This window comes from Sturnira hondurensis, unplaced genomic scaffold (assembly GCF_014824575.4).
Source record: "Sturnira hondurensis isolate 20B ecotype Veracruz unplaced genomic scaffold, ASM1482457v3 Scaffold0017436, whole genome shotgun sequence".
Taxonomy (NCBI): Eukaryota; Metazoa; Chordata; class Mammalia; order Chiroptera; family Phyllostomidae; genus Sturnira; species Sturnira hondurensis.
Window position 1 is genome coordinate 11,717,494 of NW_028090067.1, and position 13,130 is coordinate 11,730,623.

At 48.1% G+C, this 13,130-nt stretch overlaps 1 long non-coding RNA gene across 2 annotated transcripts; it reads right to left on the reverse strand.

Moving 5' to 3' along the window:
- Positions 1 to 1,707: 1,707 nt before the first annotated feature.
- Positions 1,708 to 7,567, reverse strand: LOC119002509 (uncharacterized). 2 transcript variants are annotated; one of them, XR_005069751.1, is made up of 4 exons: positions 7,346 to 7,567; positions 5,009 to 5,303; positions 4,532 to 4,671; positions 1,708 to 1,861 (listed from the first exon to the last, which is right to left on the reverse strand). It is a non-coding gene; the product is annotated as an uncharacterized LOC119002509 (long non-coding RNA). The 2 variants fall into 2 exon arrangements; XR_005069750.1 differs by lacking the exon at positions 1,708 to 1,861 and having other exon boundaries at positions 4,134 to 4,671.
- Between the last annotated feature and the right edge of the window lie 5,563 nt (positions 7,568 to 13,130).

The window sequence follows — 13,130 nt, forward strand, 5'->3', positions numbered from 1 at the left end:
TGTTACTTTTTTGTGACAAAATGCACACGGTACAAAATGTGCCATTTTAATCACCTGAAGTGCTCGGTCCTGTGGCAGCGAGCACGTGCACGCTGTTCCGCAGCCAGTCTCCAGGAGTTGCTCGTCTCCCCCAACCGGAGCTCTGTGCCCACTGAACACGGGCTCCCCACTCCCCACTGCAAAGCCCCTGGCAAACCTCCATTCTACCCTGATGATTTTAACTGGCTGATTTCACTTCCACAATGTCTTCAGGGTTCATCCCTGCTGCGATAGCTTTTGTCAGACTGTCTTCCTCTGTGAGGCTCAGTAATGTCCCACGGTGTGTGTACACCGCATTGTGCTTTTCCATTGTCCGTCAGTGGACGCCTGGTTGCTTCCACCTTTTGGCTGCTGTGAATAATGCTTCCACGAGCATGAGTGTGCAAATACCTCTTCGTGTTCCTGCTCGCATTTCTTTTGGGTATGTACCCAGAAACGGAATTGCTGCTCATAGGCTAACATGCTAGTTCTATGTTTAATTTGTTGAGGGACATGCCACACTGCTTTGCACAGGGGCTGCACCGTCTTATGTCCCTGCCAGCAGTGCCCAAGGGATCCACTCTTCCCCACATTGTTGCCAACACTCATTATTTTCTGGTTTTTATTTTATTTTTTTAAGATTTTATTTATTTCTCTTTAGAGGGGAAGGGGAGGAGAGGAGGAAAGAAATATCAATGTATGGTTGCCTCTCGTGCATTCCATGCTGGGAACTGGCCTGCAACCCAGGCATGTGCCCTGACTGGGAATCGAACCACGACCTTTTGGTTCACAGGCCCACGCTCAATCCACTGAGCCACACCATTCAGGGCTTATTTTCTAGTTTTTAAATAGTAGCCATCCTAATGGGTATGAGGTGATATTGTGGTTTTGATTTGCATTTTCCTAATGATTAGTGATGTTGAGCATCTTCTCATGTGTTTACTAGCCATTTACATGTCTTCTTTGGAGAAATGTCCCTTGGTTTTGTTTTTCGTGACCATATGCTGCTTTTAGTTTTTGTCCCAGGCGCTCTAACAAGCTCTACAGATACATTATTGTATTGCATTTAATCTCCCTGAATCGAGAGGTTGTTATTCCCATTTTACAGGCATGGAAACTGAGGTCGGCCTGGCTGACTCCGCTGACCTCACTGCAATTGAGGGAAGATGGAGCACATGCCTGCGGGGGTGGGGGGACAGGGGGAGGAGGGGGCAGAGGCTGCTCTTTGTGTCTCACAAATTCCTTTTGTGCCTTGTGCGGCACTTTGCTTCTCCTCTTTCTCCCTTCCCTTCTCTTTTCTCTCCTTTCAGGTCAGAGCCACTAAATGTCTCCTCCCTTCCTGCCAAAATCTGATCCATTCTTAGCACCTCAGTGAGAAGGGCTCCCTCCCCAGGAGGATTTTCTTTTTCAAAGGCTTGAACTAGGAGAAAAGTGCCCAGACAGATCATTGGGAGGGGTCACTCCTGGGACCCCGACTGGGGAAGCTAAATCTACCCTGGGGTGAGCCATCAGAGAGGGAGGAGCAAGGCATGCTCATGACCTGGTGACCAGAAAGTGTTACCCAACTATTCACTAGCTCCTACTGCAATGAATTGTTGGTATGGCTATAAAGTTCCTGAGCACCAACTATATGCCAGGCACTGTTCTAAACACTTCATACATTGGCATTCACTCATCTAATCCTCACAACGACCACTGGTCCCATGGAGAGATGAGGAAACAGGTCCTCTGAGAGGTTTGGTACCTCCCAGCGCTGGTGAGTGTTCCAGCTGGGGCTCCAACTTGGGTGCCTGGACCCACAGCCTTCACGTAGCTGCTCCTTCCTACTGCCCCTGATTTTCTCCTAGGAGAATTTAGAGACACGGGTACATGATAGATACATAAACAGACAGAGAGATACAGAGAGAGACAAACAGACGAGGGGAGGCAGGGGGAGGGGCTCTTTCTCCATCCTGCCTGATTTTACCTCCTTGTGAAATAACTCCACCATCAGAATCAGCCTCTCTCTGGCTCCTCACTCACTCTCCTCCAGGGAAAGATGTTTCTGTTGTCTGTTTGCCCTACCTTCCCCCACAGTACCAATCCATTCTGTTATTTCTCTGGTCCGGGAAAGCTGTCCCCTGTGGGCCACATCGGGGCCCCTGTGACCTCTGGCTTTCAACTGGGCACAGCCAATGGGAGGCAGCAGCGAGGGTCAGAGGGCGAGAAGTGTCCTGCTGCTGGCAGTTTCTGATCCATCCTTTCCTGGCCACGGACCCTGCCCTGTAGCCCTCCCCATGGCTACAGCTCCTCCAGATTGAAAAGCTTCGCTTCCCTGGCAGCCTTGGGGGAGGTAAGCCCTTCCAGTTGCTAGCTGGCCTCAGAGGGCCTGGCCATTGTGTGTTCGTTCCTCAACTCTGCCCGCACCTCTGTAATGCTCCCTTCTCTTCACTCAGATCTTCCCAACCGGCTCATCAGACTCTCAGGAAGGAGGTTTAGACATCAGACCATCAGACAGGGAACAGGGCTGTTTTATAGGAACCTATGCAAACATGTGTGTGTGTGTGTATGCACCTGTGCATGCACATCAACATGCAGTTGCACGTGTGTACACACATGCGTGCACACATAGATGTGTGTGCTTGTGCATATGTACACATGCACATGTGCACATAATTGTATGCACATGCACGCACATGCAAACACTGGGAGAACACAAGCCTAAATGTCCTGAGTGATTTTCTCTGGATAATAGGATTATAGGTGATTTTTTTCTTTTTGTATTTCCATAATTTCTATGGCTTTATTTGTGTAATGTTCTTTTCTTCCCCAAAGAAATGCTGATCTGTGGGGTAAGAAGGCACAGCCAATGGAGATGTGCGGAGTAGCTGTATTTAGAGGTCAGAAGGTTCTCCTTTCTCCGGAGGTTACAGTAGGAAGACAGGGACTCCCCTGCCTTTGCATAGGCCCATCCCCAAGTCCTCCTACGGCCACCACTGAGCGCTAAGCCTGCCTTCTGCACTCTCTCTGAGGCCATCTTGAGGCCTTGAACATAAGAAGAAGTCCTTCCACGTCCCCCAAATGGCCAAAAGTGTCAGCGAGACTTACACCTGGGCCCTGGAACCTGGTAGCCTCTGTTCTCAGGTGTGGAGCACTGCCACCTCCCAGCTCCCTGTGGGAGGAGCCAAATCTGGGGACAGTCTGGTCTTCCCAGACAGTCTACATGAAATTACGATTAGGTGGAGATTATCAGGCAAGAAAGTCAAACGCCCCTCCCCCAGGCAGGGACCGGGCCCACAGAGCCCACCAGCCCTCCCTGCAGTTGTGCATGAGAAGAATGTGTTTCCCACGCCCCGGGCCCTGCTTCCATGCTCTCCCTGGCACCTCAGCCCACTCCGCTTGTGCTCAGCTCAGTTCTCTCTCAGGACCTGCTCTGCGATCCCAGACTCACTCAGGCAACAATAGCAGGTCAGATGGAAAAGGATGGCCGCTCCCAGGGGTATTTACATCTTAAATAGAGGACTCACAGAAAGGCAACCCCAAAGAGGGCCTTTGATGGAGGGATTCCAGCAGTGGTCGGCACAGCCTGTTGAGAGCCAGAGGGTGTCGTGCTGCCCGTGCCCCAGACCACAATCGGCTTTCTACAGCGTTTCAAAGTAGGGTCAGCCAGGGTCAGCTGGGTCAGGGCCCCTGGCTGCTTTCCAGCACCAGCCAATCTAACCAGGGTCTAGCAACACCAGAGGGAGGAACCTGTTATCAGAAGTGAAATTGGCTCCAAGCAAATAAGCCCAACCCTTCCACCCCACTCCCCAGCAGTGCTGTCTGTGAGACAGTGGCGGTCACCATGCAAGAGAGGTCGGTCAACAGCCTCTCTGGGAAGGGGGGTGGGGCACAGCGCTGGCCTAGAAGTTTAAAAAATCCTGTGCTCTGCACCTGTCTCCTAATTTGCTGTGCGATGGTAGGCAATATGCTAAACCTCTCTGAGCCTTGTGTCATGACAGGAAATATGAAGAGATTAGATGAGATGGGTCTAAGGTCCCCTCCAGCTCTGGTATGTTATGTTCCCCTCCCACTTCCGTTTCTCCTCCTTCCCCTCTCTCCCTTTCTCTTTCACACACACACACACACCACCCAAAAGAATGCATATCAAGACAAAGGCAGAGAGTTTGGCTCAACTCTGTCTGGAGACTGCGATAAGCCTGGAGCTCACATTTGGTCCACCGTGGCCAGCTAGCTGTCTTAGAGGCTGAAAGAGCCTCTCTTCTCAAGTCAACAAAAGGTCCAGGTCGAGATAAAAGGCCTGCTCCATGCTCAGCTAGTCGAGTTGCTCAGCCCGCATCCAGGATTAACCAAGGCTCCTCACTGGCTCTCTGGTTTCAAAATAAAACTTTGAAAGAGAACTGCATTCAATGGAAAATCCCCCAGTAACAAGGCCGCTGGGAGCATTATGGGAATACCATCTGTCAAGCATTGCTTCGCACAACCTGTGACCAAAACAGCCTTTTAACATCAATACCAATCATGATAATCACACCTCGTGTGTTTAGACAGAGCTGCTGACCTTCCAAAGCCCTTCATCTGGGCTCAATTTTGCCTTGTGCAACTCTCTGATGTAGGGGGAGCAAAGGACTTTCAAATAACTTAGTTCTGTGCTACAGATGAAGCAATTGAAGCCTGAAAAATAACAGAGGTGGGAAGAGAGGCATTCAGAGCTGGAACTAAGTCCCCTCAGTTCAGAGAGCCCCCCCCCACACACACACACACGACACCAGTGCACCCCAAATGCCATGTGCAGATGCTGCCCAGCTGGCTGCCTCACAACCCTCACAACCCTCACAACCACTGCAGGGAGGTTAGAGGTCTCGGATGTAACTCCGAACAAGTATTTGTTAGTGTCCCTAGAGATGCACATGTCTGGGAGGCCACGCCCCCCTGTGCTGTGTTCACAATATCTGGGAATTCTGGAAACTGCAGGCTAGATGGACCATCTGAGCTCAGGGAGCATAACCACCTGCTCAGTGCAAATTGCCACTCCGCAGCCTCCCCAGGTGCTTCAGGTATACTTCTTGCTGCGATGACAGAGACCAAAATTAGGAGCACCTTGAGTGAAGGGCAGCTTATTTGGTGCTATTATCGCAATCCAGGTGCAAACAATGCAAGACTAACAAGGAAGCTCCTTGGGGTTGGGGGTACAGGACTCCTCTCTGCTTTGGGTTCTTCAGGGTGTACTGCAGTTTGAGACCCCCAGAGGGACTCCAAGATGGAGGTCAGCATGCAGGGCTCACACCTACGAAAAAGGGTACCTGCTGGATTGAACAGAAGGGTGGGTGTTGAGCTGTAATGTGGTCATGGCCAACGCCTCAGCCATCCCCTAGAGGAGCCCCGAAGCTGTAATGGACTTTCAGAGTTGCCCAAGTTGAGGCAAAGCCTTATACAAACAGAGAGACTGGCCATGGGGTACTGGCTACCCGTGGGGAGTGGTGTGATTTCGGACTAGAAGATTCTCTTCACCTGAGAGCAATTCTCAGCAAGGGCTGATAGCTGAGGGCCAGCAGCTGTGGAAATACATTCTCTGGTCCTGAAAAGTACTCTGAGCGGTACAGCACAGCCTCCACCAAGGTTGTTGGGGTCGAACTGTCTTCCCCCACATTCATATACGGAAGTTCTTAACCCCCAATACCTCAGAATGGGATCCGATTTGGAAATAGGATGGTTGCAGATGTAATTAGTTAAGCTTAGATGAGGTCATACTGGAGTAGCATGGGTCCCTAATCCAATATGACTGGTGTCCTTCTACAAAGGACAGATTTGGCATGGAGATGCATGTGGAGAGAATGTCTCGAAGGTAAAGATTGGGGTTGCACTGTTACAAGGTGAGGAATGCCACGCTTGCCCACAAGCCACCGGCAGCTGGGAGAGAGGCATGGAAGATTCTCTCCACAGCCCTCAAAAGGAACTAATTTCTCCAACACCTTGATCTTGGACTTCAGGCAACCTGAACTCTGAGACATTACATTTCCATTGTTTAAGCCACTAAGTTTGTGGTACTTTGTTACAGCGGCCCCAGGAAACTAAAAGGAGATGTTGCCTTCATCCACATGGTTCAGAATTGTTCACTGCCCTGTCTATTCCAGCCAGTGGAAAGAAAAAAGAGGAAGGGGAGAGAGGGCAGACCGCCTCCCTCTCACCCAGTCATACATATCCCATTGGTCACAACTTGACCACAGGGCCACATTTGCTGCAAGGATGGCTGAGAAATGAAGTCTTTATTATGGAAAGCCACATGCCTAGTTAAGGACTCTATTACGAAAGAAGAATGAGCCTACCAATAAAGTGAAGTTAACCCCTTTAATGAGTTCAAGTGAGCTCAGGGACCAGGCATAAAACCGAACCCTTCACTTAAAACACTTTGCCGGGAGGTATCCAAGAAAGGAAAGCACAAAGGACAGTGGGAACACAGAAGAAATTTGGTCTCAGTCTGCCTGAGAGCTAGGCAGTCTCCCTGGAGGAGGTAACACAGGACCTGGGCCCTGAGGGACAGAGAAGATATTCCCAAAGTATAGCTGGAAGCGGAGGGAATTGCAGGAAAGGGGGGGAGCATGTCCAGTAGGCAGTGTTCAAGGAGCTATGCATTCATTATCTCATCACATCCTCAGAACAACCCTGCAAAGCAACCATTGTTATCTCCATTTCCAAGAAGAGGAGTCTGAGATACTAAATGGAGGATGGAAGTAACTGTGACAAGTTTCCTTTCAAAGGTCATAAAACTAGTGAGAGACAGAGCAGAGGCACCAATAGGTCTTCTAATTCCAAGCAAAAACTCTATTTGTAACCCGGATGTAAATTGCCTCCCCCCCAACCCTTGAGATCTATCTATACAGGACTGCCATTAGGAGGCACAGACACAGCTAAAGGGCACTAGTTCTGTCCAAAACATGGGCACATTCCCAGGGACTCGGTCATCCATGGAATCCTGTCTCTGCCTCAAAGGTCCTGGGCCTTCATGAGCTGTCTTAGCCCACGCTGACATGAAGTTGGATAGTAAACCCTTCACTGCCCTGGCTGATGTGGCTCAGTGGATTGAGTGCCGCCTGTGAACCAAAAGGTCTCGGGTTCGATTCCATCAGGGCACATGCCTGGGTTGCAGGCCTGGTCCCCAGTGTGAGACACATGAGAGGCAGCTGATCAATGTACCTCACACATTGATGTTTCCCTCCCTGTCTTTCTCTCTCCCTTCTCCTCTCTCTAAAGATAAATAAATATTAAAAGTAAATAAAATAAAACCCTTCACCTGTTTCCCAAATAAGTAAAATGTTTATCCAAGAGAAGCAGTGGGAAGGGATCATACCTCTCCTACATGACTGTCTGTGGATCCTCCAACCCATCAATCCTTGATCCTCCTGGCTCTTGCCAATACACTCATCACCCAGCTCCCTTTCAAATCCTACCACTTTCTTTGAAGCCCTGATGATCCAGGAGACCCTTTTCAAATCCCCCTTTGATAGGCCTGGGCCCATAATTTACCTATTTATTCGTAGGCTTGCAGCTGCCTTTCTGTGCTCTGTTCTGTACGCCTGGAGCTAGGAACCTGCAAACTACAATTCCCAGGCGCCTTTACCCGCTGGCTTCCGGGTTAGTTCCACCAATGGGAGGCTCCGATGGAAGGAAGTGGGAGGCTCCCTGCTCTGACGCTCCGACAGGTGGAATTGCGGGGTCTAGCTCTCCTGACAGCCAGGGTTAGGTGATTTGGGGTTCCAGCCACCGGAGCAGAAACGACTCCGTGTCAGCTGTCCCAGCCTAAGCTAAGGAGGCACCTTTTCGACTGACCCAGACGTCACTGCGACAGTGAGGGAGCTCCTGCCAGGGACACCAGCAGTGCCGGTGTCTCCTGTTCTTCATGACCCCTCCTTCTCCTGGTTTTTGTTTGTCCAGCCCGTCTAACATCTTTATAACGATACCCTGTATTAAATTCCCCCTGTTAGATATACCTAGTATTTTTTATTTCCCGACTGAACCTCTTGCAACTCAATCTACATTTAAAGAATGTTTTTCCTCTATGTTTCAGGAAAAGGGGTGGAAATAGATTCAATTCTCTCCCTCTGTAAGAAAGATACATTTTTTCCATTATTAAAACAAATGAAACATGGACTACTGGAACATCCTTATAAGTAATAATTATTCAAAAATTGGGCCATTCTTGTTGTTTAATACTCACTTTGAAAAAGTAAGGGGAACTATTAAAGCTACGTCGATTGACCGTGTGCAGTGATAACCTGCTATCATCCTTTTAATGGTATTTTTCCCCAGAAGATTTTATAAAAATGCCATTTCTGCCTTCAATGCAGATATCCATTTGTAGGGTGCGGGGAGCTTCTCTGGGTCTTCCCTCACCCAGACTGGGGAGTATTTTCAGACAGATCAAAGTGGGGTACGTGTCCCAAGCTGAGGCCTGAAGTGACGCAGTGCTAGCCAAATATTAGTTGAAGTTAATACTGAGAATAATCTGAGTGGCTGCTAACATCTCCCGGTGTCCAGACACTTCTTCCTCGTTACTTATTTCAATAGATCAAACAGCTGTGCCCGGCCTAGAACAGGGATCCACCCTCGCCTTTGGGGATTCTTAATACTCTATGAGCTCCAAGGGAGCTCACCCCATCAGCTTCCTCAATGTTTTCACAAATAAACAGGTTCGTTCCCCAAAAGGAATTCTCTTATCGGCTACTAAGACAACAGTTTTCTCTCAGGTTTTATTATCCCTTTAACCAGGAATCTATGTGTGGAATTTAGGTGGGGAATCTAAAGGACCACATAAACAACATGAGCCTCCTGCTCCAGTCTCTGCTCTCCAAAGGGGTCCGGCATGGTTCAGTAGCTGAAACCATGCATATCAAGGCCCATTTGGACTACCCCATGGCCGATAAACAGACTTCTCACCTTGCCTTCATGCAGGGGTCTGGAAAAGGCATAGTTATAGTTATGGTTGGATAAAGTCCTATTTTGTTGGTTATCTTGGGTGAGGGGTGCAAAGACACAAGTTGGGACTTCCGTGCAGACTGGAGGGCAGAGTGCCACTGAGGGGTCTGGTTGTCACTTGAGCTGGGGTGGGGTTGAAGTGAGAGAGAGCTGGAGAGCCAGCAGACAAAGTTCCAGGATAGGCTCAAGCAGTACATTAAATGAGGACTCGGGAATAGCCGTTATGTAAGTCAGAGCAATGAGGCTTTGGGAAAGCTTTGGAAGAAAATGTGTCTCTCCCCTGCTCTGACACACCTTTCAGGTCTTGGTGAAGGAGTCCCGCATTCCTTCACTCACTCTTGAACATTCGCAGAAGCAATCGACATCTTCTAGGCAGTAGGGCCTGGTGGTTACATTGTGCCCACTCTAGCATTTGAAGACCTGCGTTCGAATCTTGGCTCTGTCTCTTATCACCTATGTATCTTGGGCAAATGGTTCAATGTTTCTGAGCCTCGGTTTCCTCATGGGTAAGAAGAAATGGGGGTGAGAATATGCCTCCTTCAAAAGGCAGCTGTGAGGATGAAATAAAATCGTGAGTACAGGCACAGTGCCTAACTCACAGAAGCGTTCAATTAACAGAAGTATAAAAGGTCTAATTGGCTCGTGGCAATAAGCCCACAGCCTGGGACCTAAGCACTTGCCCCCCTCCAAGAACCCAAATGGGCCAATTGGATTTTGTCTTTCTGAAATTTGTAATTAGTCCTCAATAAGTCTGGTTCTTCTCTGTTGGTGCTGGAACCAAGAGGACAGGTAAGAGCTAAGGTGACCATCATACGCCCTGCATCCAGAGAAGCAGAGAAAGAGGGGGGAGGGACAGAAGAAAACAGAGTGAGAAGGAAAGAGGAGAGGCTGTTGGGGTGGCGGTGGGGAGGAGGGAGCAGAGGAAGAAAGTGGGGGGAAAGTAAAGGAGGAGGAAGACAGGAGGCACATACTTGGTTTTCATTAAAGAAAAAAAAAGGTCCGTTGCATATTTGGGCAAACGCTGGAGGTTCCTCAAAAAATTAAAAATGGAACGGCCTGATGACCCAGCAATTTCACTTCAGGGAATATATCCGAAGACACCCAAAACTCTAATTCAAAAGATTATATGCACCCCTCTGTTCACTGCAACACCGTTTACAACAGCCAGGCCATGGAAGCAACCCAAGTGCCCATCAATAAACAAGTGGATAAAACAGCTCTGGTACATATATTCAATGGAACATTGTTTGGCCATAGAAAAGAATGGGATCTTGCCATTTGCAGCAGTATGGATGGACCTAGAGGGCACTACACTAAGGGAAACAAGTCAGTCAGAGAAAGACAAATACTATAGGATTTTACTTATGTGCAGAATCTAAAGAACAATATAGACAAACAAAAGAGAAACAGACTTGTAGGTACAGAGAACAGACTGGTGGTGGCTGGAGGGAGGAAGGCTGGGGAACTTGCTAGGGAGAGAAAAAGGTGAAGGGATTGAGAGGTATAGATTGGTAGTCATAAAATAGTCGTGGGGTTTATAGTACAGCACAGGGAATGTAAGTTAGGTACTAGAAATATCAGGGGGAACACTTTGTAAAGTACATGATTGTCTAACCACTGTGCTGCACACCTGAAACTGGTACAAAATACTATTGAATGTAAACTGTAATTGAAAAAAATTAATTAAAAAGGAATTAAAAGAACCAATGTAAAAAGAAGAAGGAGAAAGAGAGGAAGGAAGGAAAGGAGGGAGGGAGGGTGAAGAAAGAAAGAGAGAAGGAAGGAAGGAAGAGAGGGAGGGAGGGGGGAGGGAGGGAGAGAGAGAGAAAGAGAGAGAGAGAAAGAAAGAAAGAAAGAAAGAAAGAAAGAAAGAAAGAAAGAAAGAAAGAAAGAAAGAAAGAAAGAAAGAAAGAAAGAAAGAAAAGAAAGAAAGAAAGAAAAGAAAGAAAGAAAGAAAGAAGAAACCCTAGTATCCTCCTCTCAGTGGGGCACCTGGGAGGTGAACCTCGGAGGTTCACTGAAGCTACTGGCGAGCCTGAACCAAGATACGCACTCTTCAGGTGTCTGCTCAGCTCACCGATTCTTCTCCTCTCCCTTGGGTTATACGTATCCTAGTTCCTCCTTTGACAGATGAAGATGTGGGGTTTGGAGAGGGTGGGTGTCTCGTCAAGGGCACACATCTGGTAAGCCTCAGAGTCAGAACTCAGACCCCAACCAATCTGTCGTTCTGTGGAATGAGCATGGACCCAGGAGTCAGACGACCTTAGCTGGAGGGGTAGTTCTGCCACTCACCAGCCACGTGACTTAGTCTATTCACTCAAAGCCGTAAGTGCCCCATTTGCCTGTTCTTTAAAATGGGAATAACAATGTCTCTTCCCCTACTTTCCAAGGTCGTCAATGAAATACTGTATGTGAACTTGCTTTTTAAACTGTGAAGCACTGTACAAATACTAGCCATCATTCATTTACATATCTTTGCTCATCTTGTATTTTAAGGTAAAAGTCTCATAGATAGAGGTAGTGTCTACTGGTATGCCCCAAAAGCACCCGGGAGTCTCCTGGTCCTTAGAAAATGTTAAATAACTCCAAGTTAGAGGTCGCAAGCACATTTATTTCTCTGAAGCAGAGGATACAGACTTTATAAGGAAAATAAAACTACTCAGTTTCTTAACTCACATCCCCAACTGCTTTTTTGAAACCATTGTGGATGGCATTCAAAATGGTTAACAAATGAGAGATAATTTATGCGTTTGTGCGCTGCTTCTTAAAGGAGCCACTGAAAACATAACTGAACAGCATGTGTTTTTCCATCCTCTGGGAAGTGAGAAATGGAGAGCTGTTTTTACTCAGCCTTTTCCAAAACAGAGCACCTTTGGTGATGGAAAATGTTACCCGAAGGAGAGAAATTCTCAGAAAAATTGTGAGTGAGTGAAAAAAGAAAACAAAAAACCGAAAAGCACAGAGCACCAAACCGAAGCCCTGTTTAATGAGAGCAGTTAGCCTGAATCCATTCGCACGCAGGGCCACTCAGCTCTCTCTCCCCTGCCCGAGGGCTAAAGTCAGACAGACCGTGGTTCAAATTCAGCCTTGACGCTTAGCTGAGTAGTCTGGGGTATCTTGTCGCCTCTCTAGACCTCAGTTTCCTCATCTGGAAAATGGGGATCAAACACTTTCCTCACAGACTTCTGGAAAGGTTAAATAAGGTCGTGTGTTTCGAGCCCCGACGGTGTTGAGGGCACTTGGGTGAACTGTTAGCCACAATCCCAAAAGGTGGCGGCGACAGGAATGTTTGTTATGGTATCCTTGGTACCTTTCTGCATTTTTCACTGTCAAAATTGTTCCCGGCTAAGCATATTGTTCATTATAACCACAGTAAAAATCTTAATGGAAAGAGCTTCACCGTATCCAGCTACCCTAACAGTGGATGTCACTGACACCCTGTTTCTTTCACTTGTGTTTACACACAAGCACAGCTATTGTACAGAGTAAGTGTGTAATCCATTCCCTCTTAGAGATTCACAAGGATGGCAGCCGAGCCGCCCCAGGGATGTTCTGTTGGGCAGTTTGCTTAACCCACGTAATAGGGCAGAAACCAGATTGTTCACGTGACAAGCAGCCTGGCATCCACTGTCTCAAATATGGCCAGCTTGAGGGATGGTCTTTTTAAACGGCCTGGTCTTGAATTTGCAAGTTCCGCCTGGTAACATAGCATCTTCCTGCTTTAGCTCGTCGGTCACTGATTTAGCCAGTCATGGCAGATGTCCGTTGAGCCCCTCTATGCACCTGGCCCTGTGCTAGGCACATGACTCGGGCCAGGTGGCCACCCTCGCGTGACCGAGGGACAAATGCAAGAGATGAACAGGTGAGCAGCCACGAGAAGTTGTGCAAGGTGATGAGGTGGGATGATGGACAGAAGCAGAAGGTGCGGGCGTGCCCAGCTCCCCAGAAGAAGTGATAGCTGGCAAACGTCTTGAAGGAAAAATAAGACTTTGAGGATATGTAAAACTTGGGAGATTATTTTATATATGTTCTTGAAATCCAGATATGTTGGCCTGCATTTCAAAAATCGGACCTGGCAGTACCAGGGAAGAATCCCAGGAGGCAAGAATCGGCTGGACCCTGGTGGAGGGCTGTGTGCCTGAGCAGAGGGGAAGTGTAAG